This window comes from Ambystoma mexicanum, chromosome 5q, assembly GCF_040938575.1.
Source record: "Ambystoma mexicanum isolate Mex_15411 chromosome 5q, UKY_AmexF1_1, whole genome shotgun sequence".
Taxonomy (NCBI): domain Eukaryota; kingdom Metazoa; phylum Chordata; class Amphibia; order Caudata; family Ambystomatidae; genus Ambystoma; species Ambystoma mexicanum.
Window position 1 is genome coordinate 658,322,113 of NC_090933.1, and position 21,431 is coordinate 658,343,543.

Here is a 21,431-nt window from a genome sequence, read left to right on the forward strand (position 1 = left end):
CCCCTTTCCATCCCTCCAACGCCTTCGATGGATTCCATGCCGATGGTGGTAGCACAGATCTCCTCCCACGGTTGGAGTTTCAGGGGGGATTCCGACCCTCCACCGGTTCCCTGGGCAAGGTTGCGGTTTGCCGAGATGACGGCTCTGACCCGTATGCGCAGGTCATCCCAGCGCTTCCGGCACTGCTGTGGGGTGCGGGGTACGGTCCCCACCGCGCTGACGCGCTCAGCCACCAGGGCCCAGATGGCCTTCTTCTTCCCGATTGCTGTCCTGGTCATTTCAGGGGAGAATACAACACCTGCGTTGTCCTGGAGGGTCTCCGCTAGCATGCAGAGTTCCTCCCGGCTGAATCGCTCCTGGCGCTGGCGGTCACATGCCTTTTTCACAGATTTTGGCATTTTCGGGTACTTGGATGGGTGGGTGTTTGGTTGGGACAGGTGTCAGGGTTGGGTCTGGTGTTGTTTGGTAGGATGGCGATGGATTGTGTTTTTAAAGATGGCCGACGGGCTGCTTCCCGTTCCGGCGCGATGACGCTATTTCCGGTTTGGCCTTTTACGGCCGCCGTAAATTACGGTGGCCGTAAATGTGTACCTTATCGTTACTGTGTTGGTGTATGGGTATTGCTTGCCATGTCATGTTGTGGTTTGGGAGGGTTTGAGTGACATGACAGTGATGGCCATGGCCTGTTTTGCAGGTCTGTGTGATGCACACCTTGCATGTCAGGGTCATCCGCTTCTCAGAGCATCTAGCTGGGGGTAGATCTCTCTACGCGGCAGGGCCCTCCCTCTGGAACAGCCTTCCTGCCTCACTTGAACTTGAGGGGAACCATCTCCAGTTCCCGAAGCACCTCAAGACCTTCCTCTTTGCTTCTGCTTTCTCTCTGCCTCTCCCTTGCGGAATTCTTCACTGGAACTGCACTGGAGCTGCAACTGGGCCACTCTCACCGACCTTGGTCCCTGGCCCAGCCACTCTCCACTTGCACTGCCTCCCTGGCAACCCCTGCACTGCGGTACTGTCTCTCTATCCCTACAGCCCACCCTTCCCAGCACTTGTCTGCACTTACCTTTGCAGTTGCCACCAGCCGACCTATGTTTTTTTTTTTTGGTCTACTTCCCCTGTACTGCACTCCCCCCATTCCCCTTGCACTTTTCCCTTCCCCCTACCCCTGCACTTGCACAATCTAAATGACACCTGGCCTAGTAGTACCGTTGTCTGTCTTCCCTTGTTCCCCCTTCCCTGCCTCATCGCACCTTGAAATACTTGTGTATAAGCCATATCATGTCATATGTCATATGTGTGCCTTTTGGTCACATGGGATAGCTTGTGTTTAAGTAGCTAGGGATGCAGACAATGTGGCACTTCCATGGCAACTATCTCAGGGTGGTAGGGTTGTGACAGTTGACTGTCTCTTTGTCATCATCGATTGTCACCTGGTATGTGCCAGGCCTGTGTGCACTCCGCAGGGGTGGGAGTTTAGGTGAAAAATGTGGCCACAAGCTGGGTCCGGGCTTCCTCACCACGTGCCCTGTCCCCTCCCATGGGCAGCGCCTGTGCCTGTGGTTGGGGATGTGGGGGCACCACCATGTCCACCGGGACGCCCTGCCGTGTTGCAACATTGTGCAGGACACATGCTGCCACAACGATCCTGCACACTACTGCTGGTGCATAGAGTAGTTGCCCACCAGAGCGGTCAAGGGAGCGGAAACGTGACTTGAGCACTCCGAATGTGCGCTCCACTATGGCCCTGGTTGCAATATGGGCGGCGTTGTATCTTACCTGGGGTGGTGTGGTGGGGTTCCAGATTGGCGTCATCATGTGGTTGCTCAGAGGGTAGGCACTGTCCCCTGGGGAGGTGATAATAGTTGAGATTATTAGGGTTTGGATATTTGTCTGTGTGTGACTTGCATGCATGTGCAAGGGCATTTGTACTGACCTAGGAGCCATGTGTCGCCATGCTGACCAGCTTCCAGGGTGATGATTCCCTTTGCATCGCATACCACCTGTATATTGATGGAATGCCAGTGCTTGCGGTTTCGGTAGATGTGCTCAGTGGCTCTAGGTGGACGTAGGGCCACATGGGTGCAATCTATGGCACCGAGCACTTTGGGGAAGTGTGCCACCCTGAAAAAATCCAGGACAATGGCCTGCCTTTCTGCGGGTGTTCTGGGCATGTATATGTGCCTGCGGACTGAGGGGCGCGCTGTCATGATTGCCAGTACCTGGTGTAGGCAGCGTGACTGCGTGGCCTGTGAGACCCCCCCACTATGGCAGTGGTCCGCTGAAATGACCCAGTGGCCAAAAAATACAGGACATTGAGCAGCTTCTTCAAGGGGCTCAATGCTTGGGAGCAAAGGGTGGGGGATGTAAGGTCATCTTCCCACTCCCTGACCAGGTCTAGGATGATATGCGGTGGAACCCTATACCTGCCATAGACCTGGTCGTCAGGCATCTCAAAAAGGCTTGTCCGTAGTGTTAAAATGCGTGCCCTGGCTATTCTCCTCCTCCTGCGGTGTCCCACGATCAGTGCTGCGACAAATGGGACATTCATCGTAGCTGTATATACGCGTTTGTTGTTTGCGTGCACTTTTTTACTGTGCGCGGGGACGCTTCCGCCTGCCTTCGTGTGGCGGACGCATTGACGCCTGTGCGTGTCTTTTGCCGTGCGCGGGTTTCCCGTATTCGGATCCATGAATACGGGTTGTTCGCGTGCGTGTGGGCATTCCGTGTAGTTCCCTGCAGTACTTCCCCAGTTATGCCTTCTTTTTCACGCGTTGTTCCCCATTCCACGTGCTACGCCCACTGTTCCGCCCACTTTGGTTGTGTGCGCCGCGCTATGTGCGCTTTTGCTGTGCGCGTAGCACACGCCGTGTAAGCCTGCGTGCGCCATGGCTGGATTGGGCACACGGACAGCGAGAAACACGCGCGGCGTCTTCCTTGAATCGCACGCGTGCGCTGCGTTTCTCACGCTTGCGCTCCCTTGCGCCTGCTTGCGCATGGATTTTCGGCGCACGTTTGTTCCATGAATCGGCCCCTTAATTTCCACACCTTTAGCAAGAAATGTTATTGAGGTTGGTCATTAGATGGGGGATGTGACTCCCACGCTGGAAGTGGGAGATTTCCTTGTGAAGTTTTGCCCACAGCCAGCAAAAGAGACTCTCCTGGGCTGAAATATTTCATGAAGACAAAGTGGCTCTTCAAATGTCACTGGAGTTGTGTGGGTGAAACATAACATACATTGCTCTTTGCCAACCCACACATCATGTTTTGTTTTGATGACATTTTTCTGTGAGCAGTGTTTTTTGTCACTTTCGCTTTTTAAAACAATTTTTATTTGCACACATGTGCAGGCCATTTTTGTTTTCAATGTTTAAAAATCCTTTTTTCCATGTAACAGGGAGCTTTGATTCCTCCTTTTCTTTAATTAAAATGGTGCTTATCCATTGGTAATGACAGGTAGGCCCCTTTCCATGTGGCTCTTTAATTTTACTTGAATAACAAAAACAAAGGCTGAGCCATTTTCTTTCAGCGTTTAATATCCAGCTGTTCATGTGAAAGGAACTTCTGTTTGGGGATCTTAAATGAAATGCACCCCACAACATTTCAGTGCAAGTTTCGTAACATCTAATTCAAACAAATATAAATATATTTTCCTGTACATCTGCCTGGTTATTGGCTCATTTGTAGCTTAAGGGGAGGGATACAAGTTGCATGATATGCATCTAAAATAGGGCTGAATAAAAGACTCCATTAAACAGTTTGTTGTGTGACTCCTTGAGTGAGGAGGGAAGGAACTCCCGGTGCTGAGGATAGCCTCTAAATAAACTGTTACAAATTATGAAGAAGACATGTCTCAATTACAACAGCCACCAATGGCGTGGCAACAAAAAATGCAATAATCTCTACAAAACAGCCAGGTTAAGATATACTATCACAATTAATTCCTTTTTTAATGGCAGAAAAGAAAAAGAACAATTTACCACACAATGATAGCACTTGAGTTAAGCACTTCCCCCTGTGACACTCAACCCCCAAGCATCAATTGGACTTAATTCCTTTGTATGGAAGACAGTGGCAGGGAGTGAGAATACAGGAGAAAAATCGGTTTTGGTGTGGAGCCCACAGAATCAAGATGGGGAGCCAGCAAAGCTGGGGGAAATATGTTTTTGGCGCACCAATGGAAGAATTTTTGTTTTTAATTATTTCTCACAAATGCTAAGGGAAAGAGATGGAAAAACAGGGAATTTGTTTGCTTATGTTTAGAAAGACAGGCAGAGCTTTTAGGGAATACCAATCAGCACATAAGGGGGAAATCAATATTTAGAATATGCAACACATGTGTAATGGAAAGGGAATGCAAATGAAAAATCGTTTTGACCACACAATAGGGAAAGAGGGACAAAAGCGGAAAATCGTTTTTTGGGATGTTAAGCTTAATTTCAATGGAAAAGAAAATGCAAATGGAATTTGTTTTTACTCACGCTGCAAATGACAGATAGGCACTGGGAAAGGGGGTAGCCAATAAAAGGCAAATGGGTTTTGGTTCAGGATGACAGATGCAAAGAGAAAAAACAGTGGCAAATGGAAACTCATTTATCAGGGCCCAATTTAAACACAGAAACACATTTGTTTCACAGATCACAATGGGATTAAATCCTTTGGCCGACACTTTATAACTGTAGCAATTAACAAAAACACTGGGAAAAAGATTGCTGGTTTCAAATTCCACCAATCCTGATCCCGCAAAATTCAATGGTGGAATTCATTGATTTACTTACAAAAATAGTAAGGATTTACACAGACAAATTAGAGGGTTTTCAATTGGTATGTGCTAACATAGACTGGTAAACAAGATATTCTTCTATGGGGAGATGACTGAACTACACTGGCAATTTGGGATTTCAGTGGGGAATTTTAAATGGGGGAACTATTGGATGCAATGCTACAAGATTGAAGGCCTTATGCAATTTAGGGCTGGGTTTATTGCTACTTAAATAGCAAGCCTTTGTTTAGGGGTCAGGAAAGCCAGCTACATATCAGGACACTCTGGAAAGATAGGGCAGTGGTCAAGTCACTCCACCTTTAAAGATGGTAGGTTCCATCAGCCTTCTCTCTGTCCTCCTTTTTCTGTCTTCCCCAGGTTTTTTTGTGTCTTGTCCTAGTGCAGTCCCCCTTATATAGCAGAAATGACATCACCAATTTTACAATCTAGGGGAAGTACCCTCCAATAATCCCTGCCGCTATGATTGGACCAATACGCTCTTTCTCTCCACCCCCAGTCAGGATTGGTTTAGGGGTTTGGAGCTATATCTTTTTTCTCCATTTGTCATCATCCTTTGTTCTCTTTTCAACTTTTTGGCAAAAACTATTCATTTATCACAACTTCATAATTGTGCTAGCTACTGCCATACAAAACATATTTTCTGTTTTAGCTGATCATGGGGAATTAGATAAACCGACAGCCAAATCTGTATGATATAGCATGGCTATGTGTCACATTTTCATCTTTTTCATAAAATGTACAGCAGTTATGAATATGTAAGTAATCAAGCATATTCCTAATTTCATTTTCCACCTTTTCACCAACTCTCACAGCTGTAACAGGTCAGCCAGAAACCAGGTCTAACTGGCCACTACAGTTCCCAGAGTCACAGGTAGATGCAAAATTGTATAAAAAATTAAATCAATCCACAGTATGGTTGCTGCGCAAAATGGCTAAAATGAAATAGTCTTTTAAATTAATTGTGAGTGTTCCTGTGCAGCAAAGGGGAGGGCTGCTTAATCCCCCATCGCCATCCGTCCCCCTGGGCCAGTCTGTAACCAGGGGTTTTCATGAGTCTCTTTAAAGTTAGTGTGTGTGCTGTTTAAAGTGCGTGCAACAAGGATTCACACCTATTAGTCAAGCTTCAGCCAAGGATGGCTTTCTCTTGAAGTCCTTACTTGCCTATTCAGTAGGTCTACAGGGTACAGAATTGTGTGGCCTTTAGCAGGATCAAATGTTATTGTGGGTTATTAGGTGTGAGATGCGACATCCAGCTGAAGTGGGGCTTTCCTTTGTGAAGTTTTGTTCTCAACCAGAACAACTTTTTCCCGAAGACTAAGTGTTTCTTCCAATGGTCACTGGAGTTTTTTGGGTGCAACATAATATACATTGCTTTTGTCAGCTCACACATCATGTTTTGCTTTCCTGACATTTTTCTGTGAGCAGTGATATTGTTTCCCATTTTGGCTTTTTAAAGCTGTTTTTATTTGCAAACACATGTGCAGGCCATTTGTGCTTTCACTTTTGAAAAATCCTGTTTTCCATGTTACAGGATTCTTTCATTCCTCTTCTTTTGTAAATCAAACCGCTGCTTGTCCATTGATAATGATAGCTAGGCCTCTTTTCACATGGCTCTTTAACTTTACATGAAAAAAAGCAAATGTCAGGCCATTTATGTTGCAGTGGTTACATTCCTGCCATTCTGGTGAAAGGGACTTCAGTTTGGGGCCTTTAAGTGCACCCCACATGCCCCCCCCCCGTTCTTCCATGAATCTTTTTGACAAAGAGCAGGGCAGAGTGGGGTTTCTTAGGCATAAATGTCCTTCATCAGTGAGTGGGTACTCCAGTGTCCCCTTCCATCTCGGGGTTGGGGTTAATCATGGCACCCCCTTTTCTTCCTTCCTTTGGGAGTGGGCACTCCAGCCTCTCCTTCCATCTTTGGGTTGGAGGGTGTGGGATATCACCCCCTTTCTTTCTTCCCTTTCAATTCCCCAGGGTACTCATCAGGCTCATCTCCAAGCTCCAGGCTGGAATTTAAGAAGGTTGTTCTCTAATGGAAGATACAAAAAAAGGTTTCAGTACTTTTTACAGAAATTTTTCCCGGAAGATTTACAATGACAACAACCTACAGTTTTAAATGTCTTTTCGGTTTCATAAACAATCCTTTTTTTATTTTTTCATTTGTACAATGACACCAAGTAAATTACTCCCATATATATATATATATATATATATATTCAATGAAAAAACTTTGTTAAAGGGACGTTATGGTTAAGTTGCGCTACTAAAAACCTATGAAATTCAGGGAAAAATCTTTGTTAAAGGCACATTATGGTAAAGTTGCGCTACTAAAAACCTATGAAATTCAGTGAAAAAACTTTGTCAAAGGAACGTTATGGTTCCAAGTAAAACCGAAAAACCCTTGAAATTCGCCAGTTATGGTAAGCTAAGCAACCATAACTCACGCCACCACCGTGCACTGCTAAGACTAACACCCAGGACATCAAAGATGACATCACAAATGTCATTGATGACATCACTGATGACATCACATGTGTATGTACTTTTCATGAAATATGTGTACAAGGGATTCTTATTATAATGTTGCGAAACAAGTGTCAAGGATCATTGCAATAAATATCATACCCTAATTAGTGCATTGAACGATGCATTGATATAAACAGCATTCTATTATGGGGTTCTATCTAGTATACTAAGCTACTGATGCAGAAACATAACATGGTGTGCAGTGTACAAGATGAAGGTATAATATTCGTAATGTTAATATGTTGAATAATGAAATGATAATTGTTTTCTTAATAGATTTTTGTGTACTGTGAAACATGTAATACGTAGCTAATAAAACATTACTATAGACAAAACACAAAGACACAAGAACACATACCAATATGGGTATATACAGGGAAAGTGAAGTTAGCAAAAAAGCACAAGTAGTAGCAGAAACAATTCATAATTAACTGATTATTTTCATGCAAATAAATGATTGCTCTGTTTCAAAGCTGCTATTCACCCTATGTATATGTATCACTTGATGTGATTGGACCCACAGGGAAAGTACAGCCATAAAAAAAACAACAACAGAACTATCAGAAAGTGCTCATAAGTCTATTGATTATCTTTAAGCAGAAAAAGGATTGCTGTCTTTCAAGCTTGTGTCTTCCCGTATGTATATGTTTCATATGATGTGACTGGACTCTAACAGAATTACTGTAAGAACCTACTTGATGGATACATCTACAAATAAAATAAAATGTTTAGTTTCTGACTGTTACTGAAGAAAACCATGTTGCCTAGATATGTCAGCAAAAGAAAAAAGAGTGAGCCAGACATTTGATGTCATCAGTGATGTCATCAATGACATTTGTGATGTCATCTTTGATGTCCTGGGTGTTAGTCTTAGCAGTCCACAGTGGTGGCGCGAGTTATGGTTGCTTAGCTTACCATAAATGGCGAATTTCAAGGGTTTTTCGGTTTTACTTGGAACCATAACGTTCCTTTGACAAAGTTTTTTCACTGAATTTCATAGGTTTTTAGTAGCGCAACTTTACCATAACGTCCCTTTAACAAAGTTTTTTCCCTGAATTTCATAGGTTTTTAGTAGCGCAACTTAACCATAGCGTCCCTTTAACAAAGTTTTTTCATTGAATTTCATAGGTTTTTATTAGTGCAACTTAACCATAACGTCCCTGTAACATTTTTTTTTTACTAAATTTTAAAGGTTTTTATTAGTACAACGTGACCATAACATCCTTTTCAATAAATGAAGACCACTAACATCTTATGTCCTCAAAGTGGGAATGCCGGGTGGTAAAAAAAACAAAAAGATTTTCCTTCCTACGCCGGGACGCCTGCGGCATCTCGGTGTAGGAAGGAAAATCTTTTACCAAGATGGCCACCATGGAAAGGGAAGGCGGGGTGTATAAAGAACACAACGGCGCATGAGCGGGGTTGGGGGGCACAGGGGAGACACATGGGCATGAGCGGGGGGTGAGAGGGAACAGGGTACAAACGGGGCATGAGAAGGGGGTAGGGGGAAAAAGGAAGGAAACACAGGGCATGAGTGGTGGTGGGGGGAACACGAGAGAGACACGGGGCATGAGCAGCGGGTGGGGAGGAACATGAGGGAGACACGGGGTATGAGCAGGGGGTGGGGAGGAACACGAGGGAGACACAGGGCATGAGCAGGGCACATACGGGACATGAGCGGGGGTGGGGAGGAAAGGAGAGAGACAAGGGGCATGAGCAGGGGGTGGGGGGAACACGAGGGAGCCACGGAGCATGAGCGGGGGGTAACACGAGGGAAACACGGGGCATGAGCGGGTGTGGGGGGAACACGAGGGAGAAACGGGGCATGAGCCGGGGGTGGGGGGCAACAGGAGACAGACACGGGGCATGGGTGGGAGCAAGAGGAGACAGACACGGGGCATGAGCGGGGGGTGGGGGGAACAGGAGACAGACACGGGGCATGAGCGGGGGTGGGGGGTGTTCAGAAGACAGACACGGGGCATGAGCGGGATAGTGGGGAGCAACAGGAGAGAGACATGGGCATGAGCAGGGGGTGGGGTGCAACAGAAGAGAGACACAGGGCATGAGCGGAGGGGTGGGGGGTACAGGAGACAGACACGGGGCATGAGCGGGGGTTGGGGGCAACAGGAGAGAGACACGGGACATGAGCCGGTGGGGGGAACTGGAGACAGACACGGGGCATGAGCAGGGGGGGCAACAAGAGACAGACATGGGGCATGAGGGTGGGGGTGGGGTGGTACAGGAGACAGACACGAGCATGAGCGGGGGGTGGGGGGGTACAGGAGACAGACACGGGGCATGAGCAGGGGGTGGGGGGCAACAGGAGAGAGACACGGGGCATGAGCGGGGGGTCGGGGGAACAGGAGACAGACACGGGGCATGAGCGGGGGTTGGGGGCAACAGGAGAGAGACACAGGGCAGGAGCGGGGGGTGGGGGGCAACAGGAGACAGACATGGGGCATGAGCAGGGGGGTGAGGGCAACAGGAGACAGACACAGGGCATGAGCGGGGGTGGGGAGAACAGGAGACAGACACGGGGCATGAGAGGGGGGTGGGGGCAACAGGAGACAGACACGGGGCATGAGCGGGGTGTGGGGGCAACAGGAGAGAGACACAGGACATGAGCGTGTGGGGGAACCGGAGACAGACACGGGGCATGAGCGGGGGGGCAACAGGAGACAGACACGGGGCATGAGCGGGCGGTGGGGGGTACAGGAGACAGACATGGGGCATGAGCGGGGGGCAACAGGAGAGAGACACGGGGCATGAGCGGGGGGTGTGGGAACAGGAGACAGACACGGGGCATGAGCGGGGGGTGGGGGGAACAACAGAGACAGACACGGGGCAAGAGCGGGGGGTGGAGGGCAACAGGAGACAGACACGGGGCATGAGCGGGGGGTGGCGGGCAACAGGAGACAGACACGGGGCATGAGCGGGGTGTGAGGGGCAACAGGAGACAGACACGGGGCATGAGCGGGGGGTGGGGGCAACAGGAGACAGACACGGGGCATGAGTGGGGGGTGGGGGGCAACAGGAGACAGACACGGGGCATGAGCGGGGGTGGGAGGAACAGGAAAAAGACACGGGGCATGAGCAGGAAGGGTGGGGGGCAACAAAAGAGAGACACGGGGCATGAGCGTGTGGGGGGAACAGGAGACAGACACGGGGCATGAGCGGGAGGGTGGGGGGCAACAGGAGATAGACACGGGGCATGAGCGGGGGGTGGGGGGAACAGGACACAGACGTGGGGCATGAGCGGGGTGTGGAGAGAACATGAGACAGACACGGGGCATGAGCGGGGGGAACAGAAGACAGACATGGGGCATGAGCCGGGGGTGGGGGAAGGGGAGAGACACACGGGGCATGAGCGGGGGTGGGGGGAGGGAGAGAGACACACGGGGGGTGGTTGGGAGGGAGAAAGACACACGGGGCATGAGCGGTGGGCGGGAGGGGGAGAGATACAAGGGCCAAGAGCGGGGGTGGGCGGGAGGGGGGAAGACAGAAGGGGCAAGAGCGGGGGTGGGCGGGAGGGGGGAAGACAGAAGGGGCAAGAGCGGGGGTGAGGGGGAGGGGGGAAGACACGGGGCAAGAGCGGGGGTGGGCGGGAGGGGGGAAGACACGGGACAAGAGCGGAGGTGGGCGGGAGGGGGGAAGACACGGGGCAAGAGCGGGGGTGGGCGGGAGGGGGGAAGACACGGGGCAAGAGCGGGGGTGGGCGGGAGGGGGCAAGAGCAGGGGTGGGCGGGAGGGGGCAAGAGACACGGGGCAAGAGCGGGGGTGGGCGGGAGGGGGAAAGAGACACGGGCCAAGAGCAGGGGTGGGCGGGAGGGGCCAAGAGCAGGGGTGGGCGGGAGGGGGCAAGAGACATGGGGGTGGGCGGGGGTGGGCAAGAGACACGGGCCAAGAGCGGGGTGGGCGGGAGGGGGAAAGAGACACGGGCCAAGAGCGGGTGTGGGCGGGAGTGGGAAAGAGACATGGGACATGAGCGGGTGGGGGGAACAGGAGACAGACACGGGGCATGAGCAGGGGGGGCAACAGGAGACAGACATGGGGCATGAGCAGGGGGGTGGGGGTACGGGAGACAGACACGAGCATGAGCAGGGGGTGGGAGGGTACAGGAGAGAGACACGGGGCATGAGCGGGGGTGGGGGGAACAACAGAGACAGACACGAGGCATGAGCAGGGGGTGGGGGGCAACAGGAGACAGACACGGGGCATGAGCGAGGGGTGGGGGGAACAGGAGACAGACACGGGGCATGAGCGGGGGGTGGGCGGAACAACACACGGGCATGAGCGGGGCGGTGGGGGGAACAGGAGACAGACACGGGGCATGAGCGGGGGGTGGGGGGAACAACACACGGGCATGAGCGGGGCGGTGGGGGGCAACAGGAGACAGACACGGGGCATGAGCGGGGGTGGGGATAACAGGAGACAAACACGGGGGCATGAGCGGGGGGAGGGGGGCAACAAGAGAGAGACACGGGGCATGAGCGGGGGTGGGGGGAGGGAGAGAGACACACGGGGGGTGGGCGGGAGGGAGAGAGACACACAGGGCATGAGCGGGGGGTGGGCGGGAGGGAGAGAGACACGGGGCATGAGCGGGGGGTGGGCGGGAGGGAGAGACACACGGGGCAGGAGCGGGAGGGTGAAAGACACAAGGGGCAAGAGTGGGGGTGGGCGGGAGGGTGAAAGACACAAGGGGCAAGAGCGGGGGTGGGCGTGAGGGTGAAAGACACAAGGGGCAAGAGCGGGGGTGGGTGGGAGGGAGAAAGACACGGGGCAAGAGCGGGGGTGGCCAGGAGGGGGAAAAAGACACGGGGCAAGAGCGGGGGTGGGCAGGAGGGGGAAAAGACACGGGGCAAGAGCGGGGGTGGGCGGGAGGGGGAAAAAGACACGGGGCAAGAGCGGGGGTGGGCGGGAGGGGGAAAAAGGCACAGGGCAAGAGTGGGGGTGGGCGGGAGGGGGAAAAAGACACGGGGCAAGAGCGGTGGTGGGCGGGAGGGCGAAAGACACACGGGGCAAGAGCGGGGGTGGGCGGTATGGGGAAAGACACACGGGGCAAGAGCGGGGGTGGGGGATATGGGGAAAGACACACGGGGCAAGAGCGGGGGTGGGCGGGAGGGGGAAAGACACACGGGGCATGAGCGGGGGTGGGCAGGAGGGAGACAGACACACGGGGCAAGAGCGGGGGTGGGCGGGAGGGGGAAAGACACACGGGGCAAGAGCGGGGGTGGGCGGGAGGGCGAAAGACACACGGGGCAAGAGCGGGGGTGGGCGGGAGGGGGAAAGACACACGGGGCAAGAGCGGGGATGGGCGGGAGGGGGAAAGACACACGGGGCAAGAGCGGGGGTGGGCGGGAGGGGGAAAGACACACGGGGCAAGAACGGGGGAGGGCGGGAGGGGGAAAGACACACGGGGCAAGAGTGGGGGTGGGCGGGAGGGGACAAGAGCGGCGGTGGGCGGGAGGGGGAAAGACACACGGGGCAAGAGCGGGGGTGGGCTGGAGGGGGAAAGAAACACGGGGCAAGAGCGGGGGTGGGCGGGAGGGGGAAAGACACATGGGGCAAGAGCAGGGGTGGGGGGAGGGGGAGGGGGACAGACACACGGGGCAAGAGCGGGGATGGGGGGAGGGAGACAAACACATGGGGCAAGAGCGGGGGTGGGGGTAGGGAGACAGGCACACGAGGCATGAGCCGGGGGTGGGAGAAGGGGAGAGACACGCGGGGCATGAGCGGGGGGTGGGCGGGAGGGGGAGAGACACACGGGGCATGTGCGGGGGGTGGGCGGCAGGTGGTGAGAGACATACGGACATGAGCGGGGGGTGGGCGGCGGGTGGGGAGAGACATACGGACATGAGCGGGCGGTGGGTGGGGAGAGACACACGGACATGAGCGGGGGTTGGGCGGCGGGTGGGGAGAGACATACGGACATGAGCGGGGGGGTGGGCGGCGGGTGGGGAGAGACATACGGACATGAGCGGGTGGCGGGTGGGGAGAGACACATGGACATGAGCGGGCGGCGGGTGGGGAGAGACGAGCGGGGCATGAGCGGGGGGTGGGCGTAAGGGAGAAAGAGACACGGGGCATGAGCGGGGGTGGGCAGGAGGGGGAAAGACACACGGGGCAAGAGCGGGGGTGGGCGGGAGGGGGAAAGACACACAGGGCAAGAGCAGGGGTGGGCGGGAGGGGGAAAGACACACGGGGCAAGAGCGGGGGTGGGCGGGAGGGGGAAAGACACACGGGGCAAGAGCGGGGGTGGGCGGGAGGGGGAAAGACACACGGGGCAAGAGCGGGGTTGGGCGGGAGGGGGAAAGACACACGGGGCAAGAGCGGGGGTGGGCGGGAGGGGACAAGAGCGGGGGTGGGCGGGAGGGGGAAAGACACACGGGGCAAGAGCGGGGGTGGGCTGGAGGGGGAAAGACACACGGGGCAAGAGCGGGGGTGAGCGGGAGGGGGAAAGACACACGGGGCAAGAGCGGGGGTGGGGGGAGGGGGAGGGGGACAGACACACGGGGCAAGAGCGGGGGTGGGGGAAGGGAGACAAACACATGGGGCAAGAGCGGGGTGGGGGTAGGGAGACAGACACACGAGGCATGAGCCGGGGGTGGGAGAAGGGGAGAGACACGCGGGGCATGAGCGGGGGGTGGGCGGGAGGGGGAGAGACACACGGGGCATGAGCGGGGGGTGGGCGGCAGGTGGTGAGAGACATACGGACATGAGCGGGGGGTGGGCGGCGGGTGGGGAGAGACATACGGACATGAGCGGGCGGCGGGTGGGGAGAGACACACGGACATGAGCGGGCGGCGGGTGGGGAGAGACGAGCGGGGCATGAGCGGGGGGTGGGCATAAGGGAGAAAGAGACACGGACATGAGCGGGGTTGGGAGGAACAGGAGACAGACACGGGCATGAGCGGGGGTGGGGGACTTACTGTGCAGCCGGGATACAAAGCCTCTCATGCGAGGAACAAAGATGGCGGGCGTCTCTGAAGCCAGACGCACTGCACGCTTCCACGCATCCAATGTGAGAGCACGTCAGATGTCCGCGGACATCACGCAAGCTGCTGGCCCAATCACCGTCCTGTCCGCGGAGCGAACAGGGAAGTGTGTCCGCGAAGCGAACACAGATATCACTAATTTTTTTCACTTACATTTTTGTCATTTTTTTAAAAACTACTGGACGGATTTACACCAAATAAAGAAAAGCACGCTTTCGGGACCAAGCCGCCGCTCCTGCCGCTAATTTGGTGTAAATCCGTCCAGCGGTTTGGGCTGTAGGCGTGAGCAAAGTTTTTTCCCATTATGTCTATGGGAAAAAAAAAGTTTTGGGACCCCCCCTATAACTTTGCTCCCCCTGGACGAATCCTCACCAAACTTTGCAAAACAATTCAGAGTGACCCAACTACTTTTTTTGCAAAGTTTGGTGAGGATCCGTCCAGGGAGAGCGAAGTTATAAGCCACCCAAAAAGTGGTCTTCCTATGGAAACAGCAACTTAACCATAACTACAAGGCCACTACCGTGGCCATGTAATATATATATATATATATATATTCAGTGAAAAAACATTGTCAAAGGGACGTTATGGTTCCAAGTAAAACCGAAAAACCCTTGAAATTCGCCAGTTATGGTAATCTAAGCAACCATAACTCGCGCCACCACCGTGCACTGCTAAGACTAACACCCAGGACATCAAAGATGACATCACAAATGTCATTGATGACATCACTGATGACATCACATGTGTATGTACTTTTCATGAAATATGTGTACAAGGGATTCTTATTATAATGTTGCGAAACAAGTGTCAAGGATCATTGCAATAAATATCATACCCTAAATAGTGCATTGAACGATGCATTGATATAAATAGCATTCTATTATGGGGTTCTATCTAGTATACTAAGCTACTCACAGAAACATAACATTGTGTGCAGCGTACAAGATGAAGGTATAATATTCGTAATGTTAATATGTTGAATAATGAAAAGATAATTGTTTTCTTAATAGATTTTGTGTACTGTGAAATATGTAATAAGTAGCTAATAAAACACATGTATTACATAATTGCATTACTATAGACAAAACACAAAGACACAAGAACACATACCAATATGGGTATATACAGGGAAAGTGAAGTTAGCAGAAAAAGCACAAGTAGTAGCAGAAACAATTCATAATTTAACTGATTATTTTCATGCAAATAAATGATTGCTCTGTTTCAAAGCTGCTATTTACCCTACGTATATGTATCACTTGATGTGATTGGACCCTAAGGAAAGTAGTGTGAGTACAATGTATACAAATATGACCATATACAGGGAAAGTACAGCCATAAAAAAAAACAGAACTATCAGAAAGTGCTCATAAGTCTATTGATTATCTTTAGGCACAAAAAGGATTGCTGTCTTTCAAGTTTGTGTCTTCCCGTATGTATATGTTTCATATGATGTGACTGGACTCTAAGGGAATTACTGTAAGAACCTACTTGAAGGATACGTCTACAAATAAAATAAAATGTTTAGTTTCTGACTGTTACTGAAGAAAACCATGTGGCCTAGATATGTCAGCAAAAGAAAAAAGAGTGAGCCAGACATGTGATGTCATCAGTGATGTCATCAATGACATTTGTGATGTCATCTTTGATGTCCTGGGTGTTAGTCTTAGCAGTGCACGGTGGTGGCGTGAGTTATGGTAGCTTAGCTTACCATAACTGGCGAATTTCAAGAGTTTTTCGGTTTTACTTGGAACCATAACGTCCCTTTGACAAAGTTTTTTCACTGAATTTCATAGGTTTTTAGTAGAGCAACTTAACCATAACGTCCCTTTCACAAAGTTTTTTCACTGAATTTCATCGGTTTTTAGTAGCGCAACTTAACCATAACGTCCCCTTAACAAAGTTTTTTCATTGAATTTCATAGGTTTTTATTAGTGCAACTTAACCATAATGTCCCTGTAACATTTTTTTTTTACAAAATTTTAAAGGTTTTTATTAGTGCAACGTCACCATAACATCCTTTTCAATAGATGAAGACCACTAACATCTTATGTTCTCAAAGTGGGAACGCCGGGTGGTAAAAAAAACAAAAAGATTTTCCTTCCTACATCGGGACGCCTGCGGCGTCCTGGTGTAGGAAGGAAAATCTTTTACCAAGATGGCCACCATGGAAAGGGAAGGCGGGGTGTATAAAGAACACAACAGGGCATGAGCGGGGGGTTAGGGGGGAACAGGGGAGACACATGGGCATGAGCGGGGGTGAGAGGGAACATGGGAGACACATGGGCATGAGCAGGGGTTAAGAGGGAACAGGGTACAAACGGGGCAGGAGCAGGGGGTGGGGGGGAAAAGGAAGGAAACACGGGGCATGAGCGGGGGGTGGGGGGAACAGGAGAGAGAGACGGGGCATGAGCGGGGGGTGGGCGGGAGGGGGAGAGACACACGGGGCATGAGCGGGGGGTGGGCGGGAGGGGGAGAGACACACGGGGCATGAGCGGGTATGGGGGGGAGGGAGAGAGACACATGGGGCATGAGCGGGGGTTGGGGAGAAGGGAAGAGAGACACACGGGGCATGAGCGGGGGGTGGGCGGGAGGGGGAGAGACACACGGGGCATGAGCGGGTGTGGGGGGGAGGGAGAGAGACACATGGGGCATGAGCGGGGGTTGGGGAGAAGGGAAGAGAGACACACGGGGCATGAGCGGGGGGTGGGCGGGAGGGGGAGAGACACACGGGGCATGAGCGGGTGTGGGGGGGAGGGAGAGAGACACATGGGGCATGAGCGGGGGTTGGGGAGAAGGGAAGAGAGACACACGGGGCATGAGCGGGGGTGGGGGGAAGGGGAGAGAGACACACGGGGCATGAGCGGGGGTTGAGGGAAGGGAGTGAGACACGGGGCATGAGCAGGGGTTGGGGGAGGGAGGGAGAGAGACACACATGGCATGAGCGGGGGTGGCGGGAGGGAGGGAGACACACGGGGCATGAGCGGGGGGTGGGGGGAAGGGGAGAGAGACACGGGGCATGAGCGGGGGGGTGGGTGGGAGGGAGAGAGACACACGGGGCATGAGCAGGGGTGGGGGGAGGGAGAGAGACACACGGAGCATGAGAGGGGGTGCGGGGAGGGAGAGAGACACACGGGGCATGAGCGGGGGGTGGGGGGAAGGGGAGAGAGACACACGGGGCATGAGCGGGATGGGGAGGAGAGAGAGAGAGACACACGGGGCATGAGCAGGGGTGGGGGAAGGGGAGAGAGACACACGGGGCATGAGCGGAGGGTGGGGGGACAGAGAGACACACACGGGGCATGAGCGGGGGGTGGGAGGGAGGGAGAGAGACACACGGCGCTCATGTGCAGGCGGCAGATCCCGCTCCTTGGCCCTCCGCTGGCCACCGTGTGCCGATGGCATGAGCGGGGGGCTGGAGGAACAGGGGAGACACGGAGCATGAGTGGGGGTGGGGGGACAAGAAGGACACACGGTGCATGAGCGGGGGTGGGAGGAACAGGAGACAGACACAAGACTTACTGTGCAGGTGGCGAGGAACAAAGATGGCGGGCGTCTCTGAAGCCAGCAAAAAGCACGCTTTCACCGCATCCAATGAGAGAGCATGTCAGATGTCCGCGGACATCACGCAAGCTGCTTGCCCAATCACTGTCCTGTCCGCGGAGCGAACAGGGAAGTGTGTCCGCGAAGCAAACACAGATATCACTAATTTTTTTCACTCACATTTTTGTCATTTTTTTAAAAAACTACTGGACGGATTTACACCAAATAAAGCAAAGCACGCGTTTGGGACCAAGCCGCCGCTCCTGCCATGAATTTGGTGTAAATCCCCCCAGCGGTTTGGGCTGTAGGCGTGAGCAAAGTTTTTTCTCATTATGTCTATGGGAAAAACAAAAGTTTTGGGACCCCCCCCTATAACATTGCCCCCCCCCGGAAGAATCCTCACCAAACTTTGCAAAAAAATTCAGAGTGACCCAAATACTTTTTTGCAAAGTTTGGTGAGGATTTGTCCAGTGAGAGCGAAGTTATAAGCCGGCCAAAAATTGCTGTTCCTATGGAAACACCAACTTAACCATAACTACATGGCCACTACCGTGGCCATGTAATATATATATATATATATATATATATTCAGTGAAAAAAACTTTGTTAAAGGGACGTTATGGTTAAGTTGCGCTACTAAAAACATATGAAATTCAGTGAAAAAACATTGTCAAAGGGACATTATGGTTCCAAGTAAAACCGAAAAACCCTTGAAATTCGCCAGTTATGGTAATCTAAGCAACCATAACTCGCACCACCACCGTGCACTGCTAAGACTAACACCCAGGACATCAAAGATGACATCACAAATGTCATTGATGACATCACTGATGACATCACATGTGTATGTACTTTTCATGAAATATGTGTACAAGGGATTCTTATTATAATGTTGCGATACAAGTGTCAAGGATCATTGCAATAAATATCATACCCTAAATAGTGCATTGAACGATGCATTGATATAAATAGCATTCTATTATGGGGTTCTATCTAGTATACTAAGCTACTCACAGAAACATAACATTGTGTGCAGCGTACAAGATGAAGGTATAATATTCGTAATGTTAATATGTTGAATAATGAAATGATAATTGTTTTCTTAATAGATTTTTGTGTACTGTGAAATATGTAATACGTAGCTAATAAAACACATGTATTACATAATTACATTACTATAGACAAAACACAAAGACACAAGAACACATACCAATATGGGTATATACAGGGAAAGTGAAGTTAGCAAAAAAAGCACAAGTAGTAGCAGAAACAATTCATAATTTAACTGATTATTTTCATGCAAATAAATGATTGCTCTGTTTCAAAGCTGCTATTTACCCTACGTATATGTATCACTTGATGTGATTGGACCCTAAGGAAAGTAGTGTGAGTACAATGTATACAAATATGACCATATACAGGGAAAGTACAGCCATAAAAAAAAACAGAACTATCAGAAAGTGCTCATAAGTCTATTGATTATCTTTAGGCACAAAAAGGATTGCTGTCTTTCAAGTTTGTGTCTTCCCGTATGTATATGTTTCATATGATGTGACTGGACTCTAAGGGAATTACTGTAAGAACCTACTTGAAGGATACGTCTACAAATAAAATAAAATGTTTAGTTTCTGACTGTTACTGAAGAAAACCATGTGGCCTAGATATGTCAGCAAAAGAAAAAAGAGTGAGCCAGACATGTGATGTCATCAGTGATGTCATCAATGACATTTGTGATGTCATCTTTGATGTCCTGGGTGTTAGTCTTAGCAGTGCACGGTGGTGGCGTGAGTTATGGTAGCTTAGCTTACCATAACTGGCGAATTTCAAGAGTTTTTCGGTTTTACTTGGAACCATAACGTCCCTTTGACAAAGTTTTTTCACTGAATTTCATAGGTTTTTAGTAGAGCAACTTAACCATAACGTCCCTTTCACAAAGTTTTTTCACTGAATTTCATCGGTTTTTAGTAGCGCAACTTAACCATAACGTCCCCTTAACAAAGTTTTTTCATTGAATTTCATAGGTTTTTATTAGTGCAACTTAACCATAATGTCCCTGTAACATTTTTTTTTTGCAAAATTTTAAAGGTTTTTATTAGTGCAACGTCACCATAACATCCTTTTCAATAGATGAAGACCACTAACATCTTATGTTCTCAAAGTGGGAACGCCGGGTGGTAAAAAAAACAAAAAAAGATTTTCCTTCCTACATCGGGACGCCTGCTGCGTCCTGGTGTAGGAAGGAAAATCTTTTACCAAGATGGCCACCATGGAAAGGGAAGGCGGGGTGTATAAAGAACACAACAGGGCATGAGCGGGGGGTTAGGGGGGAACAGGGGAGACACATGGGCATGAGCGGGGGTGAGAGGGAACATGGGAGACACATGGGCATGAGCAGGGGTTAAGAGGGAACAGGGTACAAACGGGGCAGGAGCAGGGGGTGGGGGGGAAAAGGAAGGAAACACGGGGCATGAGCGGGGGGTGGGGGGAACAGGAGAGAGACACGGGGCATGAGCGGGGGGTGGGCGGGAGGGGGAGAGACACACGGGGCATGAGCGGGGGGTGGGCGGGAGGGGGAGAGACACACGGGGCATGAGCGGGTGTGGGGGGGAGGGAGAGAGACACATGGGGCATGAGCGGGGGTTGGGGAGAAGGGAAGAGAGACACACGGGGCATGAGCGGGGGGTGGGCGGGAGGGGGAGAGACACACGGGGCATGAGCGGGGTGGGGGAAGGAAGCGAGACACACAGGGCATGAGCGGGGGGTGGGGGGAAGGGGAGAGAGACACACGGGACATGAGCGGGGGGTGGGGGGAGGGAGAGAGACACACAGGTCATGAGCAGGGGGTGGGGGAAGGGGAGAGAGACACACGGGGAATGAGCTGGGGTGGGGGGAGGGAGAGAGACACATGGGGCATGGGCGGGAGTGGGGGAGAGGGAAAGAGACACACGGGGCATGAGTGGGGGTGGGGGGAGGGAAAGAGACACACGGGGCATGAGCAGGGGTGGCGGGTGGGAAGAGACACATGGACATGAGTGGGGGTGGGCAGGAGGGGAGAGACACACGGACATGAGCAGGGGGGGCGGGAGGGGAGAGACACACGGACATGAGCAGGGGGGTGGGAGAGACACACGGGGGGTGGGAGAGACACATGGGGCATGAGCGGGGGATGGGCGGGTGGGAGAGACGAGCGGGGCACGAGCGGGGCATGAGCAGGGGGTGGGCAGGAGGGAGAAAGACACACTGACATGAGCGGGGGCTGGGGGGGAGGGGATAGACACACGGACATGAGCGGGGGTGGGTGGGAGAGGAGAGACACACGGACATGAGCGGGGGGTGCGCGTATGGGAGAGACGAGCGGGGCACGAGCGGGGCATGAGCAGGGGGTGGGCAGCAGGGAGAAAGACACACGAACATGAGCGGGGGTTGGGGGGAGGGGAGAGACACACGGACATGAGCGGAGGTGGGTGGGAGGGGATAGACACACGGACATGAGTGGGTGGTGGGCGGGAGGGGAGAGACACACGGACATGAGCGGGGGGTGGGAGAGACACACGGGGGGTGGGAGAGACACACGGGGCATGAGCGGGGGG

General features: G+C 52.1%; 1 long non-coding RNA gene across 1 annotated transcript in view; it reads right to left on the reverse strand.

Moving 5' to 3' along the window:
* Positions 1-3,513: 3,513 nt before the first annotated feature.
* The window catches only part of LOC138497565 (uncharacterized), a 33,110-nt gene continuing 15,192 nt past the window's right edge, over positions 3,514-21,431 (reverse strand). The window contains exon 3 of the long non-coding RNA XR_011278612.1: positions 3,514-6,809. This is a non-coding gene — a long non-coding RNA (uncharacterized lncRNA). The remainder of the gene's footprint in view (positions 6,810-21,431) is intronic.